The 15,187-nt window shown below is 38.6% G+C and overlaps 1 pseudogene; it reads left to right on the plus strand.

Annotated features, from left to right (window-relative positions):
* Positions 1-1,793: 1,793 nt before the first annotated feature.
* Positions 1,794-1,890, plus strand: LOC130041042 (uncharacterized; annotated as a pseudogene).
* The last annotated feature ends 13,297 nt before the right edge of the window (positions 1,891-15,187 follow it).

The following is a 15,187-nucleotide window of genomic DNA, read 5'->3' on the forward strand; positions in this document are numbered from 1 at the left end:
CCTCTGCCCGGCAAGCTACCCAGAATATCTCGTCCACATAGCAAGAGCCTGGCAAGCTACCCATGACGTATTCGATAGGCCATAGCTAGTGACAACAAGTCTCACAATTTGTTGTAAGATGTTACTGGTTCCCGCTCGAGCAAATGGATGAACCACGGGAGGACAGTGCTACAGTGCTATGATTGAAAAAATTGGTGGTTTCTTTCAATATGACAACACTTACTAGGTTAAGTTGTAGATGAATCGAGATGTGTGAAAATGTAAATAAAATGAGAAGAAATAGTAAATGCACAGGTATCTTATTTGTACAAAACAAACAGTTGTTCTCAGTTTAAAACTGTAGAAGATAAAGAAAAACATATACTCATTTGTGTCAAAATTTTTCAACCTGAAAGAAAAGGACCAAAACCAATTTAAGTAATCAAAAAACAAGCAAAACTAACAAATACTGGCAATTAATATGATAGGCCAAGGATGAATGTTCTTAATAAATTAGTGCTGTGAAAAAATCAGTATTTAGCTATTAAACTTCAATATTAAAAATAAGCATAAACCATGATCATATATAAAATGTATTGAAAGAAGTGTAAATGACTGGTAAACACAAGGGCAAGACACTCGCAAATGCCTACCAGGTTCTCTCAGAGTGAGAACTGGACAATAATTGTTGTCTTATCAACAAAATCCAGTCTCTGTATCTTGGCCATTGATGGGATTACATGTCTCCAGGGGCAGTTCATGGTTGTAACACTTAGCTACTAGGAGATGGGGGATCTGGTTGGAGGGGGCCCAGTCTTGATCTGAGCAGCCTTGGAGATCTCATCCCCCGGTTGCGCACACCTGGGTTCCTCTATCAGATTCGTTCATGCATGAGGCTCCTTCAAGCTTGGGGAGAGTGGTCTAAAGCGTACCTATGGCTGGTTGCAGAGGTCTTCAGGTGCCGGGGCTCTGCTCGGCGCGGTGAGGGAAACTCAACACACCGCCTCCAAGGGACCCTGGTGAAGAAAGCCAGGTGTGGGGTCAGGAGACTGTCATTTTAGACATATTTGGAATTAATTTTAGATCAAAAAGTACACATCATTCTAACTACGTATGTGCTTAGTAATAAATTACTACACACTTGTTCAATCACCTAAGAAACCCCACTCTGCTCAGATAACTAGATTTTTAATTATAGGTCTGTTTTGCCTGTGTGTCATGACTGAGAATCACTATCATTAGATATGAAACTCACTATACACAAAGATGCACACAGGCTGCTTTGAGTCATCTGTGTTGTTAATGTGTGTTGGCCATTAAACTTCACTGAGACCCTTTATTCTGTCCTTTACAGGAGCCTCATGAGTGTCAACTTCCATTCAAGTTGAACTTATAATAATGTGGAATGAAATCATCAATATGATCCTCACCTCTTCCTTCAGGAGAAAAATCCTACTTATATTCAAGGTGGTCAAAGTGCAGTCAACACCATCCACCTTTTCCTGGAGATGTACACGGGACTGAGGTGAGAACAGCAAAAGGCTCTAGTTTAATGGTCTTAATGAAGGTTTCAGGGAAGTGCATTAAACAGGACTCATATAACATCTTCCAAAAGAATTATTTTGTAAAACTGATGCCTTGATTATGGTAAAAGATAATATGGTAAAAACCATATTTTTCTTTCTGGGACATTAAAGTTCTAAATCTATCAAGCTGCTTTGAAATACTTTCTTTGATTAGGTACCACTGTCTGCCATAGGGTAAGTAAGGACAACACTCAAATTAATCAGAACAGAAAAAATAACTCCTACTAGGTTTGGTTACACATATACTAAAATTGAAATGATACAATGATGAGCATGGTCCTTGCACAGAGATGACATGCAAACTTGTAAAGAGTTCCATATTTTTGTTGCCAGAAGAAATAACATGGCTACTTTAAGCTAAGGCAATTCCCACAAGTACAAAAATTCTACATAAAGATAGCACAAATCCCCATAACAACAATCTCTCTCAATGTCTATGGACTAAATGTGCCAATTCAGAGGCACAGAATAGGAAGATGAATTCGAACACTGAACCCAACATTCTGATACCTGCAGGAAACACATCTGAGCAATCAAAGCAACCATGGGCTAAAAGTAAAAGGCTGGAAAACAAGTATTCAAGAAAAGAACACCTCCACAAAGCTGGAGTAGCCATACTAGTATCAGACCACATGGACTTCAGGCTAAAGGTTATAAGAGACAGTGAATGTCATTTCTGCATGATCATGGGATCTTTACATCAGAAAGAACTCACCCTCCTCAATGTAGATGCTCAATGACAGACCAGCAAAATACTTAAAAAGAACTTCTAATAGACTTATAGAAAAACATTGATAGCAAAACAGTACTAGGTGGAGATTTCAACACTACTTTGTCACTTCTCAATAGATCAAACAGAATAAATCTCAGCAAGGAAATATTTTACTTAAGTGAAGTAATGAACAACCGTTGGCTTAGAGAAGAAATCAAAGAGGAAATAAAAAGGTTCCAGAAACAAATGAGAATGAGGACGCGAGCTACCAGAACTTGTGGGACACAGCAAAAGCAGTGTTAAGAGGAAAGATTATACCTCTGCCAGAATTTATCAGGAAGAAAGAAAGGGCCTACATGAATAAATTAGAGCTCAAGATTTTGGAAAATGACCAACAAAAGGAGTGCAAACTAGGCTGGAGCAAGGAAATAATAAAATTTATAGTAGAAATCAATGAGCTAGAAACCCAAAATACAATCCAGAAGACCAATAAAAGCAAAAGCTGGTTCTTTGAGAAAATAAACAAGATCAATAAACCTCTAGAAGCCTCTCAAAGAAACAGAAAGAATTCTAATAAATTGAATCAGAAATGCAAAGGGGGGTATCCTAGTAGAAACTACAGAAATCCATAGGATCATCAGAGATTATTTTGAGAATCTTTGCAGCAGGAAATGAGAGAATCTTTAACAAATTGATAAATTAATGGATTCCAATTACCTCCCAAGGCTGAACCAAGAAGATTTGGAATACTTGAACCTATCACTACCAGGAAATTGAAATGATGGTCAAAATATCCCCCCAAACAGAATCCTTGGCCCAGATGGATTCAATAGTGAAATATTTCAATCCTTTAAAGAGGAACTGCTGACAACATTTTTAAGATTTTCCAGGAAATTGAAGAAACAGAAATGCTCCCAAATAGCTTCTATGAGGCAAAGATCACCCTAATACTCAAAACAGACAGAGACACCACAAAAATGAAAATTACAGACCTATTTCCTTGATGAATACAGATACACAGATTCTCAAGAAAATACCAGCAAAGAGAATCCAGTAACTCAACAAAATATCACACAGTATGACCAAGTAGGTTTATCTTGGGGATGCAAGGATGGCTTAACATACTCTAGTCAATCAACAGACTACACCATCTCAATAAAATAAAGATAAAAGTCATATCATCATATCGATAGATGTAGATAAAGCATTTGATGAGATCCAGCACCCATTCATGGTGAAAAACTCTCAAGAAAATGGGAGTTGAAAGTACTTTCTTCAATCTAGTCAAAGCAAACTACCACAAACCCACAGCAAGCATTATTCTCAACGGGAGAAAACTAAAGGTTTGGAGCAGAAATCAATGAGCTAGAATCCCAGAATACAATTAGGCACAGAAGAAGTTACCCACTATCACCAACCTATTAAACATAGTATTTGAAGTACTTGCCATAGGATTTCGGTAAAAAGAAAAGATATCAAGGGCATCCATATAAAAAAGGAAGAACTCAAGCTTTTACTATTTGGAGATAACATGATACTATACTTGGAAAATCCCAAAGAACCTACAAAAAAGCTCCTGGGAACAATAGATTTGTTTAGTAAAGTAACATATTACACAATCAATATCCGGTAGTCCATGGCTTTCCCATATATTTCAAATGAAAGAGAAAAAAAGAGATAGAGAAAAACAATCCCATTCACAATAATACCTCAGAAAATCGAGTATATTATATTAGAATCAACTAAAATGTTAAGGAACTATACTTTGGTACTATTGCGGCAACATGGGAAGATGCCATTGTTGACAACATTGACGAGGAATACGATCCACTGGTTCAGCACCTCCATGAATGTGTGAGGAAAGCCAAGAGAGAGATAGCCACAAAAAATGGCCTATCTTCGAAAACTCTTGAGCTAATTTGCCAGCGTGGTTTGGCGCATGCCTCAGGCAACCGCAAGCTAACATCCGAGCTCGCAAAGCAGTGCAGAGATGCGATCAAGGAAGACCTCAAAGAGAGAAGAGCAGCAGTACTGGTAGATGCGGCAGAAGCCAGGAAAAGTATTCGTAACGCCCGCCTGTCCTTCGCCAACTATAAGACCAAGATGACTGCCCTCCGACGTCCTGATGGATCCATCACATCCTCCAGAACGGCAATGGAGAAGATTACCATGACTTCTACTCAAATCTCTTCGATAACCATGTCCACTTGCCGACATACCAAATTACACAGGATGGATATGTCCTTCCCAAAGTTCTCCCTTCCGAAATCCGACACACCATTTTGTTTGTAAAGAAACCAACAGCACCCTGCCCAGTCAAGGTCAGACCTGAACACCTGAAGAACCTGCCGTCAGTACTCATCAATATACTGGCTCGGCTCTTCACTCGCTACCTGTCTGAATGCAAGTTTCCGTCTCAATGGAAAATCAGCAGGACCGTACTACTGTTCAAGAAGGGAGACATCCATGACATTGGCAACTATCGCCCGATCTGCCTATTGTCTGTCATCTACAAGTTGTTCACTCGAGTCATCCTAAATAGGATTGGCAGAACACTAGATGAAGGACAACCATACGAGCAAGCAGGGTTCCACAAAGGATTCAGCACCATCGACCATATCCACGCGATAACCAAGCTCATTGAGGTTTCTCTGGAGTTCAAGATGCCGCTGTTTAATGTTCATTGATTTAAACAAGGCCTTTGATTCTGTTGAAACGGAAGTGGTCATTGAAGCCCTAGCCAATCAGGGCATTCAAGACCAGTACATCAGGATCCTCCCTGAGCTGTATTACAGATTCACTAGCAGGATCTCACCATTCTACAAAGAAGTGATCGTTGATGTCAAGAGAGGGGTGCGGCAGGGTGATACCATTTCACCAAAACTCTTCAGTGCCACCCTCGAGAACATCATGCGACGACTGGAATGGGACGTAATGGGACTGAAGATAGATGCTCGGCAACTACACCACCTCCACTTTGCTGATGACATTATTTTAATAACACCAAACATCAGCCAAGCAGCACAAATGCTGGCCGACTTTGACCGTGAGTGTGGAAACGTAGGACTACAGCTGAATCTTACGAAGACAATGTTTATGCGAAACAGCCTTGTTCCTGATGCCCCATTCGCTCTCAATGGAATGACTGTCTCCGAATGCAACAGCTATGTGTACCTAAGTCGAGAGGTCAACATGACAAATGACCTGGCACCCGAGCTGTGCAGGAGGAAGAGAGCGGCTTGGAATGCCTTCAAAAACGTCGAAGAAATAGCTAAGAGGAAGAAGAACCTCCGGCTCCGGGCACATCTATTTGATTCCACTGTTCTTCCTGCATTAACATATGCCTCAGAGACCTGGGCCCTACGCAAACAAGATGAGAATGGTATTCAGGTCTCCCAAAGAAGAATAGAAAGAGCTATGCTTGGAATATCAGGTTTCACTCAAATGAGAGAGATAATCCGGAGTTCTGACATCTTTCGCCGATCAAGAATCAGGGACGCTGTCTCTTATGCCAAGTTGTCGAAAATTGGATGGGCTGGTCACGTAATGAGATTTAAAGACGACCGCTGGACTAGAGCTGTTACTGACTGGATTCCCCGGGATGTCAAAAGACCGCGTGGCCGCCCACCATCCAGATGGTCAGACTTCTTCGTCAAGATCATGAACGATCGGTTTGAGGCCCTTCATGTTCCCGGTTCGAACAGATGCCATTGGGCTACATTAGCACGCGACAGGGACAAATGGAGATGTTACTGGCGCCCGCTCGAGCAAATCGACGACTAAGGGGAAGTTAAGTGATAAATGATAAAATTTTAAGGAACTATACAAAAAAAAACCCTAAAAACTCTACTTCACGAAATAAGAGAGTATATGAGGAAATGGAATCACATCCCATGCTCATGGATTGAGAGGATTAACACTGTCAAAATGGCAATACACACCAAAGCTCTATAAAGATTTACTGCACTTCCTATAAGGATAGCCATAACATTTTTCAAAGAAATAGATTAAATACTCTTGAAACTCATACACAACAATAAACTCCCATGAAAAGCTAAAGCAATATTTGTTAAAAAGAAGAAGGGAACAGCTTCCCCAACTTGCAACCCTACTACAAAGTTGTAGTCATCAAAATATCATGATATTCAGATAAATACAGGCCTCATATCAATGGAATATAGTCAAATATCCTGACGCTGGCTCTCAGATTATTATTACCTAATCTTTCATAAAGGCTCAAGAAATATGAAGTTGAGCAAGGAAGTCTCTTCAACAAGTGGTGCTGGGAAACCTGGACAGCAACAGGCAAAAAAAAAAAAAATTGAACTCAGACCTCTTTATAGTGCCAGGCACAATGTCAGATCAAATGTATTAAAAACCTCAATATCATACCTAAATTCTTTTTTTTTTATTTAAACTTTATTTCATTGAGTTTTTTCACTATGTCCCACCACTGTTTTCGGGCCATGTGGGTTTCATCAGAAAAATCAGCTGTAAATTTTAAGGATGCTCCTTTGTAAGAGATTTCTTTCTTTGATCTTGTTGCTTTCAGAATTTTGTCTCTGTCTAAGGTTTTGGTCATTTTGATCAGGATGTGCTGTGGGGTATTTTTATTTGGATTTCCTCTAGCTGGTACCCTTGGGGCCTCCTGAATGTGGTCACAAGTTTTCTTCAGCTCTGGAAACGTTATAGAAACTAGAGATGACTTAATAGAATACACATCTTGAGAGAAAAGACTGAAAAGTCATATTGCTTCAGGTGTGCAAACAAGGAGAGATGAACTGCTACTATAAATGATAAAACAGAGAAGTATATACCCTCACCCTCAAGAACATAAGAACTTTGCTGCTATATCATCCTCACATAAACTCTGGTTATTTAATATATCTAATCACTTTTCCCATGACAAGAATTTTTTAACCTCAACATTGATCCTAATCTTTTTAAAATTTTTTTTGTTCTTGTTGTTTTTATTTATATATTTATTTTTTTATTTTTTTAAATTGAGTCACCAATGAGATACAGATACAAAGCTATTCCTAATCAGGTTTCAGTCATACAATAATCCAACACCCATCCCTCTCCCAGTGCCCATTTTCCACGACCAATGGCCCCAGTTTCCCTCCTGTCAACTTCCCCAACCTACCTCTAGGCTCTGTGGCAGACATTTTCTTTCCATCCCCCCTCTGTCTCTCTCTCTCTCTTTATGTCTCTCTCTCTCTCTCTCTCTCTCTCTCTCTCTCTCTCTCTTTCTCTTCCTTTCACACTCTCACGTTTTCGCTTTTTCCAGACAAATACTTCAAAGACTTATTCCCCTCCTACATCTCATGTGAACTATCTTATAAGGAGCATGATGTCAAGTTCCTTCCTTGTCAAGTATACAAGAATGGAACTCTACTGTGGAGGGAATGTTTGCTTCCTACGACTTCCAAAGGCAAAGAAAAAATATATAACAGTGATATATTGAAACTGGCTCCAGTTTAGAGATAGATTCTCAAAGTAGCACCTTTGCAGAATGGATCTTGTACATAAACTTAGATATGTACCATTTTCATCAACTTGGTCTCTAAAGGACTGATACAGGCATTTATTAGGATAGGGTGTGATATAGTATCACGGGGGTGAAGAGTAATAGACACTTTGCTGGTGGTGCTATGAGGTAACTTTATACCAAGACTATAAATGTTAATACCATTTTAAATATATGACCTTACCTATAATAAATTTTTTAAAGAAAAAGAATATCAAACATACCATCACTATCACCTATAATTCCAATGCCACCACTATCACTTGAATTTCAAGCTATCTCCAAAGATAAAAATTTCAAAACAACTTTATTATAAGCACATACCTGAATTCTTAAGATATATGGAGAAAAATGTGGGACGATCCCTCCATGACATTAAAGCTAAGGGAAACTTCTAGAATGAAACACCACTGACCAAGGAAGAGGAAATGAAGATAAACAAATGAGACTACATTAAACTAAGACGTTGCTGCAACTTAGAAAAAATGGTGACCATCATAAAAAGACAGCCCACATAATGGGGAAAAAATATTTATTCACTACCCATAAAATTAACCTCAAAATTCTGACTGCTGTATCGTTAAGAACACTAAATAGTTCCCGTGAATTTTATTCTTCTTCACATATATTTACTCTAAAATATTTTAGATTTCATTTTAAACCACAGGTAAAAAATAAAAATTATAATTTTTTTAAAATTAAAAATAACCCCTATGCATAGCCAGGTGCGATCCAAAAAAAAAACAAGAAAAACAAGCAAGCAAATAAGCAAGAAAGAAAGAAATTAAAAATTAAAAAATAATGCTGTTTGCAATGCTAAGGATCAATCCCAGATCATCATACAATGGAAGGCAAATGCTCTATCCCTGAGTTATATCCCTGATCTTAAACATTTAAAAAGGTCTTTTTTGATGTCTCATTGCATTTTATTTTTTAAAAAATGCTTTTCTTAGTATACCTGGTCGCCATCGTACCGCCTACTTCTTGACCTTTTCTTCACTTGTATATTTTACCTCTAAGATTCAGTTGTCATCTTATCCTTCCTATAGCCATGCTTTCCTTTGACAAACTTTCCAAGATCATGTCTGGCTTGCTTTAACATGGCATAAAATGGAAACGTTATTTTCTCTATGCTCTCACGCCAGAGGTGATGATGTTTTCGACCCAGGAGAACTCTTTTCTGGTGAGCTTCCTGGCTGTTTCTACTTGACTTCAAAATATCTAAAGGTAAGGCATCATCTTTTTGTTTTTGCGTTTTTGGGTCACACCTGACGATGCACAGGGGTTACTCCTGGCTCTGCAGTCAGGAATTACTCCTCACGGTGCTTGGGGGGACCATACAGGATGCTGGGAATCTAACCTGGGTAGGCCGTGTGCAAGGCAAATGCCCTACCTGCTGTACTATAGCTCCAGCTCCACCCGCCTCCCCATAATTCATCATCTTGAGGGCCTCAGATTTTTACCTTCCATTCAGAAACTTCATCTTTACATTGACACAGTAAATTGAAACCACAGAATCATTGAATGGCATGTTATAATGGTAGCAGCCATGAGCAAACATTGATAACCCATAAGTTGGCATGAATGAATTCTGTCTCAGAGGCTTCACTTCTGAGGATACCTGTCACTACCTCCTTTCTGTTACGTATCCCAGGATCAGAATCTACATCAGGCCATCAGTAGAAATTGTCCACCCAAAAGCTAGCCTTCCACTGGGATCAGAATCCTTGATCCATGTAACTTGTAATTTTTCATTCATGATTTGTTGACCTTGTTTCAGGCAGAGGCATCCAGAGCATAAACTCAGCTTCCCAGTAGTTTCCACAGGAAATCCAAATACCTAAGAATGTTATCATTTCTGACACCACTGTTAAAGATTTTTTTGGAATCCCACGGTAAGATACTATCATTAATGTTATAATATTACTGTTCTCCATAGTCCAGATCTCCCCAAAGAACTCTCTACCCTCCTCACTCCAAGTATAGACTCCAGTTTATCATTCTCCTGAACGTACTTCTATTTGTTTCACTCAGGTTCTCCCCTAAAGTGTACAAGTTAAGTTCATACCACTCCAAGTTCTTATTCCTAAACTACCAGAGTGGGCTTGGTCCTCAAGCTTGTGTTCTTCCTTAAAGAAATACCGTGCTTCCTTTCTGTATGTCACTCTTTGCTTGCTTTGTAAAACGAGTGTTCTCTCTTGAACATATATTCCATTCCACCCTATGCCTGTTTCACAAGTTTCTAAGTGTTGTTCAATAAAATCTATTGTTCTTCACAGCGGTAGGGCGTTCGCCTTACAAGCGGCCAACATGACCGACCCGAGTTCGATTCCTCTGCCACTCTTGGAGAGCCCGTCAAGCTACCGAGAGTATTCGATATGCCAAACACAGTAACAACAAAGTCTCCAATGGAGACGTTACTGGGCCCGCTCGAGTAAATCGACAATCAACGGGAGGGCCTTTATCTTTTCTTCACTGAACTAAAAATTTTAAAACACCAGAGCATTGTTAAAATCAATATTTGTATGTTTTAAACCCCAAATTTTGAAAATGAAAGGGTGTAAAGCAATGTAATCCTACTCAGTTATATGAAGTGAAATCTTCTTATTATTTGTATAAAAAAGCATAACATGAGGATAATATGTTTAGTGACATAAGCCAGGCAGGGAAAGATAGGCATCATACAAGTTCATGCATATGTGGCATATGGAGAAAACAAATTAAAAGAATAAAATGAGACAGACAAACGTCTAAAACAATATTAATATTCTATGATTTATAATTCAATTAACAATGGTTCCTCATACACATTATTACAACATGACACTCCTCATTGTCTCAAAAAATAAACCCTCCCTCTCCCCCAAACCCCCAGAATCCCTCCCTCCCAAACCCCTGACTCAACTGTGTGGATCAGTTCTCCCCTTACATTGTCCTTGAACCTTTGTTGCTACCTTGCTGTGTGTCTTTACATCCCACATATGAGAAAAATCTCTCTGTATCTGTTCCTTTCCTTAAGGCTAACTTTACATGCATGATATACTCTAGTTTCATCCAATGTTAAAAATTGTATAATTTGGATCTTTTCAAAGCCATAAAAACAAACTTTAGAACTATAAGACTATTTAGTTACCAGATGGAAAGGTGTAATCAAAGTAGAAAAACTGAACAATAGTGAATGACAGAGTAGGCCTTTCAGTAGTGAGTGTAATATGATACATGCACGATGATTATGTATAATCCTAAAATTTATGAAATTCTAGTAATTCTATAATGTAATTTTAAATAATCAAAACAGTATTTAAATAATTTACATTTATCTATGATTTTGACTTATCTTTTGTGTCAAACTATCAGAAATAAAAATAATGTGAGAGAGATATGGTGTAACACTATACTTTTAAACAAGAGAAGTGCTGAAAATTTCTGTGTCTTGATGAACTGTCATATAAATTGACTCCAAAATCAAATTAATATACTCAAGGAAAAATAAAAGTCAACCGATTTAATCTTTTGCCTTCACTCAGGTTCCCATCTGCTGATCTCTGGCAGACGAAACAATTTTTATTTTATTTTATTTTTTTAAAGTTTTATTAGTGAAACACCATAATGTACAGTTGTACATTTACAAATTTTTTTTCTTGGGTTTCGATTATACAATGATCAAATGCCCATTCCTCCGCCAGTGCCCATTTTCCACCACCATGTATTCCAGTATCCCTCTCACACAGATCCCCCCCATCCCACCCTGCCTCTGTGGCAGGACATTTCCTTTTTTTCTCTCTCTCCTTTTGGGTGTTGTGATCTGCAAAAGAGGCATTGAGTGGCAATCATGTTCAGTCCATAGTCAGAATTATTATTTTCAAAGGATTTCTTGGCAGAGGTTTGGCAATCTTTGCTAGCAACCAACTCCTTTTCTTCTGCTTTTTTTTTCTAGAAATATATACTTATACTCAGACTGACTAGTCATGGCACCAAATTGACAAATGTACTTGTTTTTACTTCAGATCTATTTCCTTAGTATCACATATAATTAGCAGTGGATAGAAAATAACTAGCCCAAAATTCGTGGGGGAAAGGGAAATGTTTATGCTTTTCTTAGTTTGGAAAATACCTGTCACTAGTATAGTGACATTCATCTAAATATGTAAACACAATGATTAAGAAGAGGTAAACAATGACTGCCATTTCAAGGAAGAACTGGCCTTCAGCAAATATCCTTGGTTTCAGAAGGATGGCTCTGGCTTGGATGGGGGGCAAACATGAGAGCTGTGAGCTACCTGCAGTTAACACATGCTCTGAGGCTATGTGGTGACACTGCTGAGAAATGTCGAGAGCCCTGATTAGGTAGGGTCATGGGGGAGAATGGAATGATGACAAGAAAACAGAGCAACAGGACAAGATCATAGATTCCTTTGTATAAAAGTTTTCATCTCTAATGTATTAATCTGTGAAAAAGAGAAAGAACTTCTTATCATTCTTCCTGGCAATATATTATCCTTACATAGAGCTTCAGGAAAAAACGCTTCCTTGTTAATTATTAAAAGTAAAGTAAAGTAAAGGCCCTCCCGTTGATCGTCGATTTGCTCGAGCGGGCCCAGTAACGTCTCCATTGGAGACTTTGTTGTTACTGTGTCTGGCATATCGAATACTCTCGGTAGCTTGCCGGGCTCTCCGAGAGGGGCGGAGGAATCGAACTCGGGTCGGCCATGTTGGCCGCGTGTAAGGCGAACGCCCTACCCGCTGTGCTATCGCTCCAGCCCTTGTTAATTATTATAGCATGAATATCTGTGAGGTGTTTGAACTCTTTCTATGTATACAGTGCTGATGAATGAAACCAATCTCACTATTTAAGTATCTAAACTGCAATGTTCTCACCATTTAACTCTCTAAACTCTGATGGCTCCAAATCTTCTAAGATCATTTTTCATCTCTTCCATTATATCCTGGCTTCTCTTCCCAACTGTCAACTCTCCCTTTCTTTCTCCCTCTCTCTACGAACTATGGTCTCCCTGCCAAAATTTGCCAAGATAAGCTTTTTTGAATTATAGACATAAGTTGACTTCTCTTTTATTTTAAATATAGGCAATTTTGATTGTCAAAGTCATTTATAATGGAGATTTGTCATACAATATTCCAATTCTAATCACACAACCAGTGTCTGCATCCCTCCACCAACAAATTATCCATTTCTCCCTGCATTCCCACCGATTTCCTTGACAAAGACATTTTGAAGTTTTACTATTGTACTCTGGGTTCCATACTTACAGTAGTGTTGGCATTGGTGGTTAAGACATACACCTCAACTTTTTCATGCTGGCCTTCCTGGATCAATGCCCACTGACACCATGTAGGGGAAATATGTGAGAACAAATCATTAAGCTCCAAATTTTTCAAATAATCTTTAAACAATTCTGATCGAAATGAAAACAGTGTGAACTGGAGGGGACAACCCCCTGTCAGCCTGCAAAGTCTTTTCATTTTTCCACATTACAAAAGAAGAAATCAGTGAAGGAGGTCTGTCATCACGCAAGTTAGGTGACCCTGCTGAGGTGTGGTCAACAGGGTGTTTTGTGCTCTTCTCTCCTTCCACCAGAAGTCCCAACCCTATGATTTTTGTCTCTTCAGTCCGCATAAAATGAAAAAAAATTTTACCACACAGACATCCATGTAATGAGCCCAGCCAAGTTGATAAAAATAAATTTCAGCAAATTCATAGGTTAGTCATGTTGGTAGAAACAAAATATCATGTTTTAATATTGAATCTGCAGGAGACACAAATTACAAACCTTTTCATGTCTCAGTTTCAATCATAGGATATTTTAACACCTAACCTCCACTAGTATACAGTTCCATTGCTAATGTCCCCAGTTTCTCTCCCATCACTCCCTCTCCCAACCCCAAACCCCACCTGACAGCCTGCTGTCTCTAAACTATGGCAGTCACCTCGCTCTCTCTCTCTCTCTCTCTCTCTCTCTCTCTCTCTCTCTCTCTCATCCTTTGGGCATTATGGATTGTAATACAGAGAATGAGAGGATCTCACGTTTATTTCTTTACCTACTTTCAGGACTCAGTTCTCACCCAGAGTAATCACTTCCAACTATCATTATCATAGCGGTCCCTTCTTTATTCCAAATGCTCGCCTTCAGCACTTGTGGCAAGCGTCAAACCATTGACCAGTTCTCCTGGCCTGTGTTTCTGCTATCTTTGGGTATTAGTCTCATATTCTGGTTTTTTATATCCAAAAAATGGGGTAGTCCAATCAGTATACCCCTTTCCTTCTGACTGATTTCATTGAGCATGATATTCTTCCCTGTACATCCATTTATAAGCAAATTTAATGATGTGATTTTCCTGCCAACTGTGTAGTATTCAATTGTGTAGGCATACCATAGTTTCTTCTGGCTATTGTGAATAGTACTGCAGATGGTATTTCTGTTATAAATATCATGTTTAATGTAACTTACATAGGAAAATACTTCCCAGGTTCCAAACATACAGAATCCACTCACAAACACAAGTTTTTTTACTTTTTTTAAAAAAATAATTTATTATGATGCTTTCTAAAAAACGGAAGCTATTAACAAAACTCAGGGAAAGCATATTCTATTAAAGACAAAAAAAATAACCTTAAGAAAGGACAACAGCTACGTGTTCTTGCTCCTCAAAAATCCAAGTGTTTCTTGATATATTGTCAATATCTTTCTATAGCCTTAAAATTCTTCAACTTCATTTCTAAACACTATTTACAGTTATATTAATTTAATAGGTGTAATCAGTTTTATAGAATATTTATTTGATTCTTTCAAATTTTGCATAAACAACGTTTGAATTAACCATAGCACAGTAGCACTGTCCTCCCATTGTTCACTGATTTGCTCGAGTGGGCACCAGAAACGTCCCTATGGTGAGACTTGTTGTTACTGTTCATGGCATGTTGAATACATCACAGGTAGCCTGCCAGGCTTTGCCATGAGGGAGGGTTACTCTCAGTAGCATGCCGGGCTCTCTGAGAGGAGCAGAGCAATCAAACCCAGGTTGGCCGCATGCAAGGCAAATGTCTTACCCACTGTGCTATGGCTCCAGCCCATATATATATTTATACATATATATGTGTATTTACACACACATATATATCTATATATTCCTCTTACACGGCTCTTAAGCTCCAACTCATATTTCTTCCTCCTCCAATTCTTTACTACCTCTCTCCCCATACTTGGGGCTCAACTAATTTCCGAGTGCCCTCAGATACATTTCTGAGGCCATGATAAAGGAATGCATAACATATACATGCAAGGAAGGCACAAAGCATATGTAGGTAAATTTCATATGGACATATAATTGTGATGACTAGTTTACAAACTGTATTCGCTTCAA

Source organism: Sorex fumeus, unplaced genomic scaffold (assembly GCF_029834395.1).
Source record: "Sorex fumeus unplaced genomic scaffold, SorFum_2.1 ptg000095l, whole genome shotgun sequence".
Classification (NCBI taxonomy): Eukaryota; Metazoa; Chordata; class Mammalia; order Eulipotyphla; family Soricidae; genus Sorex; species Sorex fumeus.